This window comes from Protopterus annectens, chromosome 1.part1 (genome assembly GCF_019279795.1).
Source record: "Protopterus annectens isolate FY-2018-M chromosome 1.part1, PAN1.0, whole genome shotgun sequence".
NCBI lineage: Eukaryota > Metazoa > Chordata > Ceratodontiformes > Protopteridae > Protopterus > Protopterus annectens.
In genome coordinates, this window is record NC_056726.1 from 1770056324 (window position 1) to 1770071168 (window position 14845).

General features: G+C 39.3%; 1 protein-coding gene across 1 annotated transcript in view; it reads left to right on the forward strand.

The window, feature by feature from the left end:
* The window catches only part of LOC122812128 (ficolin-1-like), a 1158126-nt gene that overhangs the window by 327494 nt on the left and 815787 nt on the right, over positions 1–14845 (forward strand). The gene's annotated exons all lie outside the window — the stretch shown is intronic.

Below are 14845 nucleotides of genomic sequence, written 5' to 3' on the forward strand. Positions count from 1 at the left end.
ATATACATATGCATATGAACAATCCTCAGAGGTTCTGGGCAGGTCTGAATAATCTACTCCATCCTGGAAAAATGTCTACCCCTATCCCCATCGTTACCATTGATAAATCTCCTGAGGATGTCTCAGACAGTTTTAACCATTTCTTTACAGAGACAATTCAAGCCCTAGCTAGCAAACAACCTCCCAGGTCCCCTGGCCCTGATAGTACCATCCCTATAAACCTATTCTCTTTCAGCTTCCAACCAGTGTCAACATAATTTAACTTTACCTTGCTCAAAAAAGTAAAACCCACCACACTCTCAGCTGATCAGCTCCCTGCTGAGTACCTTCAAAAATCAGCTGATGCCATAGCCTATCCAGTATCCATACTAATTAACCCCTCCATAGCAGAGGCAAAAATTCCCACCATATGGAAAACATCCTATGTAATCCCACTACATAAAGGAGGTTCCTCCACTGAATTATCCAATTACAGACCGATAGCTATACTTTCTCCACTAGCTATGATTATGGAAAAATGTATACACAAATAACTCATGCACCACTTAATTCAGAATCACCTCATGGCCGATACCCAACATGGCTTCCATCCATACCACAGCACAACCACAGCCGTATTAACATTCATCAATACCATTAATAATAATCACAACAATAATCCAATATCCTCAGCCCTCTTCTTGGATCTTTCAAAGACATTTGACATGGTGGATCACCAACTTTTGATTCACACCCTGCAATTTTCCTGTCTAAATAACAGTGCCATTCAGTGGTTTAAATCCTACCTCAGTGTGAGGCAGCAGGCTGTCCTCTGGCAGAACAAGCTCTCCAACCTATTACCTAACACCCTTGGAGTGTCACAAGGCTCCATATTAGGGCCCCTACTGTTTTCCATCTTTATAAACAACGTATATACAGTCATCCCGAATGTCAGCTGTATCCAGTACACTGATGATTCCACCCTGATTTTCTCAACCACATCTCCCTCAAAATTAAGGTCTGTTACCCAATCCACCTTTAATACTATAGAAACCTGGCTCTCCGAACGTCGATTGTTGCTAAATCCCAAAAGAACTAAAATGCTGTTCATAGGTTCATAGGTAGGTACTAGGCTATCTGCCCAAGGGCATTTATAAGCCTAGCCAGAATGTGTTGGCTTTCGCCTCCCTTTTTGATTAGTTTCCTGAGCCTCTGTCCAGCAAGGCCATTGAAGTGATCCCAGAGGTAAATTTATGATTTCCCATCCACTCGTCAAGATTTCTCTTGAAGAGAGTCAGTGAGGGGCTTTGCCTAACATAGATTGGGATTCTATTCCAGAGCGAGGGAAGTCTCCGGGACAGGAATATATCCCTCCAGCATGTCCTATTTATTGTTGTGCTGAGGTTTAAATCCCTGGAGAGTGTGGCTGTAAGAGATTTGGTTTTCTTGAGGTGGAGCATGTCCATTAATTCCAGGTTAGACATGGCCTTGTACGTCAGGCAGAGATCACCTCTGAGTAGGCGGTAAGCAACCGCATATAGTTGGAGTTTCTTTAGTCCAGCTGCATAGGGCATCTGTTTGAGGCCCACGGTCCTCTTGGTGAGGTACTTCTGTGGTCTTTCCAACTGTTGCAGGTGTCGAGTAAGGTACATCCCAAGTGGGGCATTGCACTCTATTATGGGCCTGATGAGCGATGAGTAGAGGGGCACAATGACCTCTCTTGATCTAGATGTGAACCCTTTCGTGATTAGGTGGGCTACATAGAAGGATTTTCTAACCACTTTGGCAATGTGATTATCAAAGGAGAGGTTGCTATCTACTTGGGTCCCTGGATCCCTAATTACATCTTCCATAGTTAGAGGATTACTAACTATGTGGTAGTTCGTGGGCACTGTTTTTCCCAATGGGGATGACTATGCACTTTTTGGCATTTAGCTTGAGGCCATAGTTCTGACAGCAGGTATTTGTCTCCATGAGACCCTTCTGGAGGATGTCTGTGTCAGCCGGAGAGTCAATTATGGCCCCCAGTTTGCAATCATCTGTGAACTTGGTCAGCCATAGTCCTCCCATGCTTGCCTGTACCTCAGAGAAGTATATACCGAACAGGAGGGGTCCCAGGACTGTGCCCTGTGGGATGCCACTTGTAACTGGTTTAGAGTTGGATATGGCACCTGCAACTCTGACCATGTGAGTTCTATCCATGAGCCAGTTGGCAACCCATCTCGTGACATAGGGGTTAATGTTTAAGCTGGTAAGCTTATCTATAATGCCAGAGTGGGGAATGGTGTTGAAGGCGTTTGTGAGGTCCAGGTAGGCTGTGTGGATTACCTTTCCCTCATTTATGGCCTTTGTAACTGTTTCAAAGAAGTCACCTAGATTTAGGAGGCAAGATCTGCCTTTAACAAAGCCGAATTGGGTAGGGTCCAGTGTCTGGAGGTTCCCAATGTCTCTGTTAATGAGTTCCATGATGATGTGCTCCATAGCTTTGCAGACCAGGTTAGTCAGGCTTATAGGGCGATAGTTTCCGGGGTCTGTTGTGGCACCACCTTTGTGGAGTGGGACCACTGTTGCTGTACACCATTCCTTGGGACCATATCCTGTAGTAAGGCTGAGGTTGAACAGTGACTTTATATAAGGGTTTAGTTCTTCTTGGAGCTTATGTAAGATGCAGCCCGGGACACCGTCTGGTCCCATTGATGCTGTGTTTTTTGCTTTGGGGAGGACAACTCTCACCTGTGCATCTGTGATCTCAGGAAGGCTACACTCTGTTGGGATAGACATTTGCTCTTTTGGGGGAGTTTGCATTGAACCTTTCTGCCAGGATGTTGGCAATGTCTGTGGGTTCAGTGAATTTTTTGTCATTTTGCACTAACTTAGAGCATATCTGGGAGTTGCCTCCCAGGTTTCTGACATAACTAAAGAAGGCCTTGTGATTATCTTTAGTGTCTTGTACAATTTTTCTTTCAAAGCTGGCCTTAGAAGATTTTATGAGGGATTGTAGTTTCTTGCTAATACTGATCAGTGACGCCTTCCCTTTTTGGGATTTTGCTGTGTCATGTAATAGCTTTCTCCTTCTGTTGTATAGCTTATTTATGGCCGGGGTCCACCAGAGAGGTCTCCTGTTTTTGGAGGAGTGAGTCTTGGTTTTATTTGGGATAGCATGCTCCATGCATTCCTGTAGGTGTCCATAGAATGCTTTTGTAAAGGATTCTGCATTTTGGGCCGTATTGTCCACTGGCCCAGGGGCTTTGAAGGATTCCACCTCAGTTTTGAGAAGTGTGAAGTTTGCTTTTAAGAAGTTCTTCACTGTGGTTTCCTTGGCTAGGGGTGGGGACGGAATATGGATGTCCAGTGAGATTTGTTTATGGTCTGATCTTACCAATGAGGGGTATACCTCTGGTGTGGAACATAGAGACCCCATGTTGGTGATGACCAGATCCAGTATGTTTTCCCCTCTTGTGGGAGTGGTGACCAGTTGTTCCATAGCATTTGAGTTTATAAATTCTAGGAACCGTTGGGCAAGGGTGTTTGGGCTTGAGTAGTTTTCCCAATCGATGTTTGGGTAGTTGAAGTCACCCAATATAATAGTGTTTGGAGAGACCTTCATATTCTCCAGTGTTCTCAGGAAAGCGAATGAGGTTCCTGTGTTTGGGAGGGTGGTCTGTAGCAGGCTACAAACTGAAAGGCAGTTTTGCCCACTGTTAGTTGCACATGGATGGTCTCCAAAGTTTCGTGCAGTGCCACTAGCCTGGAGGTGTGGGTATCTTTGATAAATATATATACTCCCCCTCCTTTTGTGGTTAGGTCCGAGTTTTGGGGCTGGAAAGCATGGTATGAAGTATAGCCTGGTAGTGCTGGGGTGCTCTCAGGAGCCTTGAACCAAGTTTCTGTTACTGCACAGATATTGATATTCTCCATACTGAGGAGAGTTTTGAGTGCATGCATCTTGATGTTTAGGCTTCTGGCGTTCAGCAGTATTACCCTTAGTTTTTTTTTCTTTGTGTTGTCTATGGGGGTGGGTTTGTCTTTTGAGCCTTGCCTAAAAAAGGCACTATGGGGGAGGCAGGAGCCTTAGCCAGTATTCGAAAACCCAGGGGTGACAGGTGCAAGCCGTCCCTAGCAAAGCAACGTGGCTTGTCGAGCATGTCATCCCAGGCCGACAGACAATGGATCCCCCTTTGAATGACACCAATACTTTAGCCAATTGTTAAAACTGATCATTTTGTCTTTATACTGTGGCATCATTCTTGGTGAGGGTAAGATGCTACTCAAGGTCAGGGTCATACCGGCCTAGGCTACATGATCAAAGAGCTCCTGTACGTCTTTTTTCATGTAGTCCAGGGAGGTACGTCTCAGGTCATTCACACCAGCATGGACAATGACGGAGTCATACTTGTACTTGCTTTGGAGTGACCCGAGTGCTTGTGTTATGTGGCGGATCCTAACACCCGACAGGCAGCTTACAGTGACCTTCTCCTTGTTCAGCCTGGTGAGTGGGACGTCAATGTGTCTGACAATAGAGTCACCTATTACAAGTGTATTAGATGTGTTGTTTAGCCTTAAGGGCTGTGACTATGTGGCACACTGACTTTGTGAGCTATGTGCTACGTGGATATTGTTTCATGGTAGGTGTTGCTTGGATGTCTGCTTTGGAGGTCTCTGCTGCTTAGGCAGATTTTTATTTAGAGCCTCCAAGTATGTTCTTGTGTGTTTATGTGTTTGGTTTGCTGATGCGATAGATCTATGTGAGACTGGATTTGTGGTGTGTGTGGTTACCTTCTCCTCCTGACAAGCTGTGCCAGTACTGGGTTAAGAGAGCTTAGCCTCCAGTTTGGCTATATAGTTGCATCTCTCACATATATTTGAGCTTGTTGGGAGGAGGAGAGGGAGGTGTATATACATAAGGCAGTTGTAACATTGCCTCAAGATTCCCAGATTTACCAGCTGGACTGCAGAATAAACTCAAAACTGACCTTTGGACATGCCTGAATAATATAGGGAACTACTTACTGACTGATCAGAAAGATCCAATAGGGAGCAAGTGCTTTGAAGGAGTATAAGAGGATGTAGTGCTTTAGTTTGTGTTTACCTATGAGATTACTTATACGAGCAAATGCAGGGCTTTAGAATGAGAATAAAGTGCTTAATTTGAGATTTAGAGCAGTTCTAATGGAAAAAGTGAAGAGCAGACGTTGTGGAGCTGGGAATAGTTTAAGCTTGTTTAAGCGGCACTGCCGGACACTGCTCTGTGTGCAAGACCACACTAAAAGAGGGTTGCAGGGTTTTAAGAGATAGAGATCAAGGAGTTTAGAATTGACCCAAAATGACCAATAAAACTACAGCTTCTAGGCAGTAACCACTCCTACAGGGACAGGCAGGCTGTTCAGTGTTAACCACTGCCACTGGTGAACACAGAGACTTCCCTTTAGTCCAAGCAAGCACTGGCCTCCAAGAAACTTACAAACAGTTCAGAACAGCAAATCTGTAACTGAACTTACTTAATTTCAGAAAGTGGGAAAAAAGCAAGATTTTTTTTTTTTCTTTTTTGTTTTAGTTTAAAGGTAGCAGAGATACACAAGTAGCGAAATAATCACAACAGTGCAATAAATGACCCCACACTTGAGTGCTAGGCCAAAGTCAGGTAAAATGCAGTTTTAAGAGAAAAAAACAATTTTAAATTAAGTGCAACACAGGAAATGCAGTAAACAGGCTCTAGATGTGTTCTAAATACTATTTCTAATACAGATATAAACTTTAGCAAGCTGGAAAATGCCGAAAAGTAGGCGGCAAAGCAGTAATTCTTAACAAAAAAAGCAGAAGAAAATACTTAAAATCTCAAAAGTGGCTCCTTTCTCCTCTCAGTGTTTTCTCCCCTTGGTAGGTGCTTCAGCAACAACTAACAAGCCTGTAAAGATGCCAAAACCACGAGCCAGCAGGGTTTTAAGAGATAGAGCTGAAGGAGTTTAGAACTGACCTAAAATGGCCAATAAAACTACAGCTTCTAGGCAGTAACCACTCCTACAGGGACAAGCAGGCTGTTCAGTGTTAACCACTGCCACTTGTGAACACAGAGACTTCTCTTTAGTCCAAGCAAGCACTGGCCTCCAAGAAACTTACAAACAGTTCAGAACAGCAAATCTGTAACTGAACTTACTTAAATTTCAGAAAGTGGGAAAAAATCAAGATTTTTTTTTTCTTTTTTGTTTTAGTTTAAAGGTAGCAGAGATACACAAGTAGCAAAATAATCAGAAAAGTGCAATAAATGACCCCACACTTGAGTGCTAGGCCAAAGTGTAGTGTGAGTGAAAGCAGTGAGTGCTGTATTGGAATCACCTACCTAAGTAGTTACACATTCTAGAGATCATTGTATGAACCACAAGTACCACAACAGAAGTCTGGCTTCCGTAATGTGAGTATGCACTTTAGAAAGAATGACTTCATCAGTGCATTGCAGAGAAGATGTGGCTGTGAAAGATGCAAATAAGGGGATAGTGGAATCATCTAGCAGTTTAAAACATTTCTCCAGAGTGGAAGTTGATTGAGCTCAGTTGTGTAGAACGGCATGTTTATCTGATTCTATAATCCACCCCAATCACACACACACACACACACACACACACACACACACACACACACACACACACACACACACACCTCCATTGTTGAGCATCAAACTTCATACCTATCTAGAGAGCACAGTATTATTTGCAAGCACTGCAGGAGAAGTGATTTTTAAGGGGAGAGAGTGCACTCTTGACAGGATGACTTCATGAATGTGTTGCAGAAAGTTGTATCTGTTAAAAGTGGGATAAGGGAGTTGTTTGTAAAGTTTAATGTAGTCTCCTCAGGGGAAGTGGACATGGCACCAAGAGTTACTTAACTCTCACTCTACCCTCCCCACAAACACATGCAAGTTTCCCACATTGAGAATCAAATCTCCTACCCATCTAGTTACACAATCTGGAAAGCACAATATTAGTCGAAAGCATACAAGAAATCAGAATTTAATTATGTTAAAAGGCACATTTGTAATTGGTAAATGGTACTGTACATCACAGGTTTTGGGACAAATGCATATCCATGCACAGGACAGCATGACAGCACTGTGACTATCCCATGTAATGATATACTTCTTAACTAAGATTTAGATATTATCCTTCATGTATATTGCATAAATGTAAGGGACATGTACCTGTTTCACAGTAAGAGATGTCAAATAAATCAGAGTTGTAAACCAGTGGATTACCAGTCAAAATTTCCTTCTAGGTCATTCTGGAATGGCTGTACCCTTATCTTGTGTCATACTTCCACAATGTGCATTGATAAGACAAACAGACACCTCCTACATAGAACAGTGGACTGCAAATAAAGGACTGATAATGTGAATAGGTTAAACAACATTGTAATACAGTTGCAAGTGTAATCACTGGAGAGCAGACATACATTAACTAACTGAATTAATTGAATCAACTTCACTATGAAATCAAGAATACTTGTTCTCAAAATTCAACACAGACATACAAATGTTATGCAACCTAAACAAAGATTTGCTTTTTTAACTCACACCAAGAAGTGCAGCATTACCAAGCTGAATTGTGCTGGTGTTGGCAAAGTATTAGCGCATGCATAATCATATCTTGAGGTGCTGAACTTAAAATGGCAATTACGAGTATTCTTTGGTGCTCTTTGCTGAGTTTCATCCAAATAAGTAATATAATCACTCAGCCATATGTGAGCTTGCTGGAATACAGAATAGAGATGTGTTATAGTCATATTTCATGTTGTGTGGTTTGCACATTTATTATGACAGTTGCATTTAGTCAAGCCTCATATGAATATTACAGGTGCATTATGAAGCACATGAGGGACCAAACATGTTATTGCTGTTGGAAACATGGCTTCCGGAAACATTTGGAGTCAAGAGGTTGACAAAGAAGTGATGAGAACAGGTGGACAGTTGGTGAGAAGAATGCACAATGCAGACATAAACTCATTAGTGCTTGTATCATTTCTGCACATACATCTGTTGTGTTACTGTTTGCTTTATCAACATAATTTTTCAGGCAAGATCTGCGCAAGATAGGCTTCACAATAGGGAGCAGGCACATTAATATAGTGGCATTATAATGGTGTGTTAAGGAAAGGTGTAGCCAATATTTACAGCCTCAGGAGTCATATAAAACATTCAAAGACATTTTGCATACATCTGGATTTGAACCTTGAGAACATTCCAAGAAAAAAATTAATACCTGAACATTATCTAAATAAACCACATAGGAAGCAATGCTACACAATGTTCCCAAGTAACAGCAGATTGCAGAACATAAAAAAGTATGTATTCATCTTCATTACCCTCTTGACATCTGTAAACTGTGCATTCAGTTTTTCAACTTATTCAAAAGTAGATTAACTAGACTATACATAGCTAAGCACAGCAGTGTAAAGGACACCAGAGTAGTGCAGCTGAAGGCAAAATGATTTTGTGATAAGCTGTGTGCTTCCATTTAGCCTTAGTTGCATTGGAGCTCAGTGCCACACTTTGCGCAAATGAAGAGGAGGAAGACTAATGACACAGAAGGGAGAAGATGCATAGATGGGGATAGTGGGCAGGGACAAAGTAGCAAGGAAGCAGGATAATAGTTGCTCATAATATGTAGCCTACAGCTAACATAAAATAATGTACTAAAACAGTTCGTAACACTTAGCTAATGCCTGGGTTCGAACCCTACATAGTAATCAAAAACCTATCTAAACATGTGAGTATTATCTTATTACTTATATATATATATATATATATATATATATATGGATCTACTTTTCTTCATTGAAATTAGACTTGTTCGAAAAAGAAAAGTAGATCCCCACTTCAACGAAACTGCACTTTCGCTGAAGTATAGTTGCCAGATTGGCTAAACCCAAAAAAAAAAACACACAAAAAAAAATCTTTTTCAGGGAGGCAAGCCCCTCCTGCACCCGTCACACCCCCCCACACACTTTAATATTCTCACTCCGAGATCGCACTACAGTGGGGAAAAGGGAATATTCCCTTATCCCCACTGTACCACGATCTCAGCACTAGTTTGCTTAGTTGTACATCAACACTAAACATTGATGTACAACTAAGATTACATGCAAACTGCCTGTTTTTATTTCTTCTTCTTTGTTTTTTTTTAATTTTATTTTTATCTTCACACAAAAGTGCATTTTCGACAAAATGCACTTTTGCGGAAGTGCACTTGTGAATTTACATTTCATTGAAACATAAATTTGACGTAGTAAATGGATCCCATATATTATATATATATATATATATATATATATATATATATATATATTTATTTATGTGTGTGTGTGTGTGTGTGTGTGTATGCTCGTACATAATTTCAAGCACCTTCACTACTGTGTGTAGATACGGCAGAGACATTTTGCAGACCAAGTCCACTTGTGTTTGATTATAATATAGTATAGAACTACTAGTTCAGTTAAAAGAGCATCTTGCTAGGACTTGCTTATTTGCAGAAAATCCACAGGAGCACCCAGCAAAAGCCCACAAGCACACAAGACAGAAATGCACACTTTATACAAAACATACCCCTAGTGAAAACTGAACAAGAGAACCAGGCCTGTAAAACACTGCAGCAACTGCATTTCTCATTTTTATATATAAGATTGCAGAGTTCTCCTAGTATAAGCTGTCATTTTTTCATGATAACAAAGGTATTAACTAATTAATCTTGACGTCTGTGTATAACTGCAAACATGCACTCATTCAAGTGAAAGAAGATATGGTCAGCTACCAACATGAACTTGGCAAAGTACTTTCGTTTGTGCCACTATACATTTGTGCTTAAAATATTATTAGAACATAAAAATACATCATAGCCTTCTTAGTAATATATGCAGTACTTGGAAAAGAAGGCAGAAGTTAAAGTAATATGTGCAGTTTGAAATTTTTGAGTAATTTTGCTTATTTAAGCTGCTCTATGGGCTACATGTACCATCACAATACTTTAACTCGACATAGTGCCATGAATGTCACTATGCAATTGTTTGCTCCATTTTCTTATACTACCTAGTGCAAAAAGCATGTCCAGAACTGCACTACAAATGATATTCAAAAAGTCTGATGTTGACTTGTTAGAAGATGAAGATAAGGTTAAACTTCTGCCAGCGCAGTAGCCCCATGACAGCAACTTCTGAAGTCATCTAGTCTGGGCTAGACAATCCAGTTGCTTAATGAGACACCCTGCTATTCTAATTCCTACCAGGCCCATAGTCCTCCTGAATATACATCCTTTTCAGGTCTACTGCACAGACATGTATATTAGAGCATTTTCAGAGTGAAATTGAGTTCAAGATGATCAGAAGATACCTCTGTCCTGTGGATCTTGTATGTTAACTTTTTTTCCTTCACTGACTGTATAATTTGAAGTGCAGGGTATTCGATCATGTTTCACTTCATTCTGTTATACACAATGATTTTCCTTGAACTTTGCCAGGCAAGGTCTGTCTGATTCCTGAAACATCAGGAATAGGAACAGAATTTTATATGTCCATGTATATGGATCCCTATCAAAAGAATGAATTAACAGAACATTGAATGTCAAAACAATGAGACCAGAATGCTGTACATTCAAATTAACAAAGCCTCATATCAGCAAAAGTCAGAAAACTGAACAGGAAAACATCAGGCTAACACTGCACTACACCAAGCAGCAGGACAACAAGCCCCTCTGCACCCCTAATACCCCCTTTTCATTATCTATACCAACTCCAAGTTTGCACTGCAGCTGGGAATTGCTGTGACCCCAAAGACAGCTGTACTGAGATCTTGCACAATACCTGACCTGCCCTAATGCCAGCTTTGACAATGTCACTTCTTTTCAGGAATATATAAAATGTGCATAAAATCTGTAGGTATTACCAAATACAAAATCAGTCATAAGGTATGTAATGTCAGTAGTGGTACCATTGTAAAGATCCATGTGTATTGAACAATTTTCTTATTTATACACTTGGTGTGGCCATTACAGTTTAAGAATTATGCACAGTCTTTTCAAGTACAATTAAAAAAAATAACAATTTAAATAAAATTTTAAAGAAATAAAAAATGCACCCCCTGATGTGGGAAACTGCAGCTACCACATACTGACTACTTAACTTTGAGGTTGCACCATCTCAGGGAAAGGTAGTGGTGTCCATCTTTACTTTGAAGTTCTCCCTGCCCTCTTCTAAGATATTGTAACCTTGGTCATAGGTGAAAAAAGCTGACAATTCTACAGTAATGACAGGAATCAGTCATTGGAGCATTAAACACAAGCCTGCATTCCCATTCAAGTATATGCATTTCATTACAGTGGAAACATTCCTTTCAAATTAAGATGAGCCCAAAAGCAAATTTTTCTTGCAATGAGGCTTCAGTATTATAATTTTAGTACATTGATATGTATATGTATGATGACAATTTTATTTTATTTTATTTCTCTTTCTTTGCTATGGCAGTACACTACTTAGAACTGTTAATTTACAGCGGCAGTGAATTAATGAACATTCATAAAAATATTCAAGGTGTCAAATAAGAAAAGATGTGATCGGTACAATGATAGGCATTCTGACAAATTCTAAATAAAGAAGAGAAGCAATTACATACAGCATCCATATTTACAAAGCATAGAATTTATTTATACAATTAATATTTACAAACCAGTGGAAAACAATCAAGGGAGTGCTTATGTATAGGAATAAGATACAGTCACAACCAAAAGTAGATGACTGAGTGATTGTATTAAGGAGAAATAGTTAAGATAGGGTGCAATAGAATGAGTAAGTTTATCATATCACTAGTATCAAGTGCCTAGAATAACTGAGATTTATGGAAACGTAGACAGGAGGAGTCATAAATATTTGAAGTGCAGTTAGCAAGTAAAGTGTTTAACAGTAAGGTAGAAAACAATTTCTTTTAGTACACAGGCAGGAGGAATGAGTCTGAGGACTGAAAGGATGGAAGATGTAGTGAGCCTTAGAATATATGGCCATTACGTGGGCAGAAGCACAAGGCTTGTAGAAGAATGTGGCTCAAAATGTTCTTTCTGAAGTCTGCAAGACTGGATTTTTCTGTGATGGAAAGTGGAAGTGATTGCATGAGTGAAGGTGCAGCTATGGAGGATGCTTGCTTGTTTGAGTGAATCTTGAATCTTGAATTTGAGAGCAATGGAGCAGATAGTGAGATTTTGTGAAGGTTATATGTAGTTTTTTTTTCTAGTAGTTTGGATGCAAGTGGGTCAAAGGATTAATGTTGCAGTAATTTGAGCAGCTATGTACCAAGTAGAATTTTGTTTAATGGAGAGCCATTTTGTTTTTGCCACAGTAAGGTAGTGGTGTCAATCTATGCTTTGAATTTTCCTTACCCTTTTTGTGTTGAAATTATTTTGCAGTCATCTCTTCAAGGATGTTAAGAGAAAAGTGTTTAATTATGCACTTATACAATGTGTTTCTTTATAAGAATGTACTTTTTTTGGTTTCATTCTTCAGTCATTAACATGCCTTTTTAAAAAGCAAAAAGTATAAGACATTGGCATTAACATGCTCATTTGTGGATTTGAAATTCACATCTTGAACACATAATAACTTCATTATGATCAGAGACCCAATCATAACTATCATACTTTTGGACATATTACCATGATATAAATCTGCATACATATCATCAATAACAATGCTATAGTGAATGAAATTTAGTTCACGCTTTGAGCTACTATATATTGATCTTTACTGTTACTGCTTGCATTTCCTCTGATTCTGTGCTCCTATTTCTTATTTTTATATTTTGTTTTAAAACTGTAAATAACAGGTTTGCTTCCAAGTTCATAAGGTGTGAGTATTTTGGTGCACCAGCTATGTATTTTACTTGTTGTGCTTCGCCTGTCACCTGCTGTAATTCCAGACATATGTATAAATACTGTCTTAAAAAGCATTATTAAAAAAGGTATAGCAAACACCGCAATACTGCTTACAGAAATTAAGATGTGATTAATTGATGTGGAAATGTTTGTACATGGACACACATAGGAGAGCTACAGAATCCTGAAGCCCAAAATCCTGAAAGTTCAAAATCCTGAAAACTCAAAATACTGAAAACTCAAAATCCTGAAAACACACAGGATACCAACACTTACTATATTCCAGTACAAGTACATACAGAAGCATATTACCCTTCAACTTTATGCAGGGGGGCAAGCTCCCCCTGTACCCCCGTGTGGGGGACTCCCACACACCCTGCTATTTAAATATATCAACTCCGAGATTGCACTTCACTACATTAAGTGCAATCTTGGAGTTGATATATTTAAGTAGCAGGGGGTGTGGGGGGTGCAGCCCCCCAGATGGGGGTGTAGTGGGGCTTACCCCCTGCTTATAATTGTAGAACAGTAATGTAGTTTGTGTTTTATTTTTTCTGTATGTACTAGTGCTGGATATAGTAAGTGTTGGTATCCTGTGTGTTTCAGGATTTTGAGTTTTCAATATTTTGAATTTTCAGGATTTTGAACTTTCTCAATTTTTTTCTTAGGATTTTGGGCTTTCAGATTTCTGTAGCTCTCATATATATATATATATATATATATATATATATATATATATATATATATATATATATATATATATATATATATATATATATATATATACCAACTCTGAGGTTATGCAGCAGTGAGGAAAGGATAAATTCCCACTCCACCCTGTACAACTATCTCCCACAAAGTAATATCAGGTTTTTGCAGTCATATGATTATCTGATAATTTCTTCAAACATCAAATCCACTTGACTATATAACCACTTGACTACTTGCATGGCATGGCTTCCACATCTATATATATATATATATATACAAGGCCGGCCTTAGGCATAGGCAGTGGCGGCTGGTGACTTCAAATCAAAGGGGGGCTGCAGGAGACAGTTGAATGGGTGGGGTCAATGGGAAGGGGTGCGGCCAACTAGAAAGGGGAGGAGCTATGCTCAAAACCACAAAAACTAACTTTAATTAAATACGCTGCCCTGGGTGCCAAACCGTCATTATGAGAGTCCAATCAAGACAAAATGAAGTGTAGAAGAATAAAATTATTTCAATGCATTGGCTGCATGACAGCTTACTTAATATCTAGATGGAAACAAAAAGGTTGTGAGGCATGAAAAAATAAATTACTTTTTAAATACATTATTGAAATGCCAGTCAAAATCAAGTATAAGAAAAACAAGCAGCACTCAACTCAAACCACTTCTCCTTGCACTGTAGTTCTAATTATAATCTATATTCAGCTTTATTAAAGTACCAAGTATCACACTGAAAGTAGAAATCTATGTGATGCCCCCACTTGTAAAAATGTTTCTTATCCAAAAATGACCTGCTGCCTGACAACTCTCTACTTGTTTCATGGGGAAAACATGATCAAAGTAAAAAATAAAAAGCAAACCAGAAACAAGCTCAAGATACATTGCTTAAAGGATTACTGTACAGGTTATGGACCACACATGATTGGCATTCTGTTTAGTTTACGGGTAAAGCCTGCAGATATGACTGGAAGTCTCCAACAAGTGTAATGAGCTTCTTAAAATAATGTAATCCTGTCCTTTATTACAAATACTGTCATATGCATTTCAATACCTAAGGCTTATACATTATCTAGTTAAGTATTCTCTGCATGGCAACAACAAAAAGGCTTTCAGTGTTGGAAATTCTTTAACAGTATGCTTATTAAAGCTTACTTGCATCTTATGATCTTGGACAAGCTTACCTGATGGTCATTAAAACATTGCTACTTAAACACAGAGCAACGGGCACTTTGAGTAATAAGCATAAATCAACAGTAC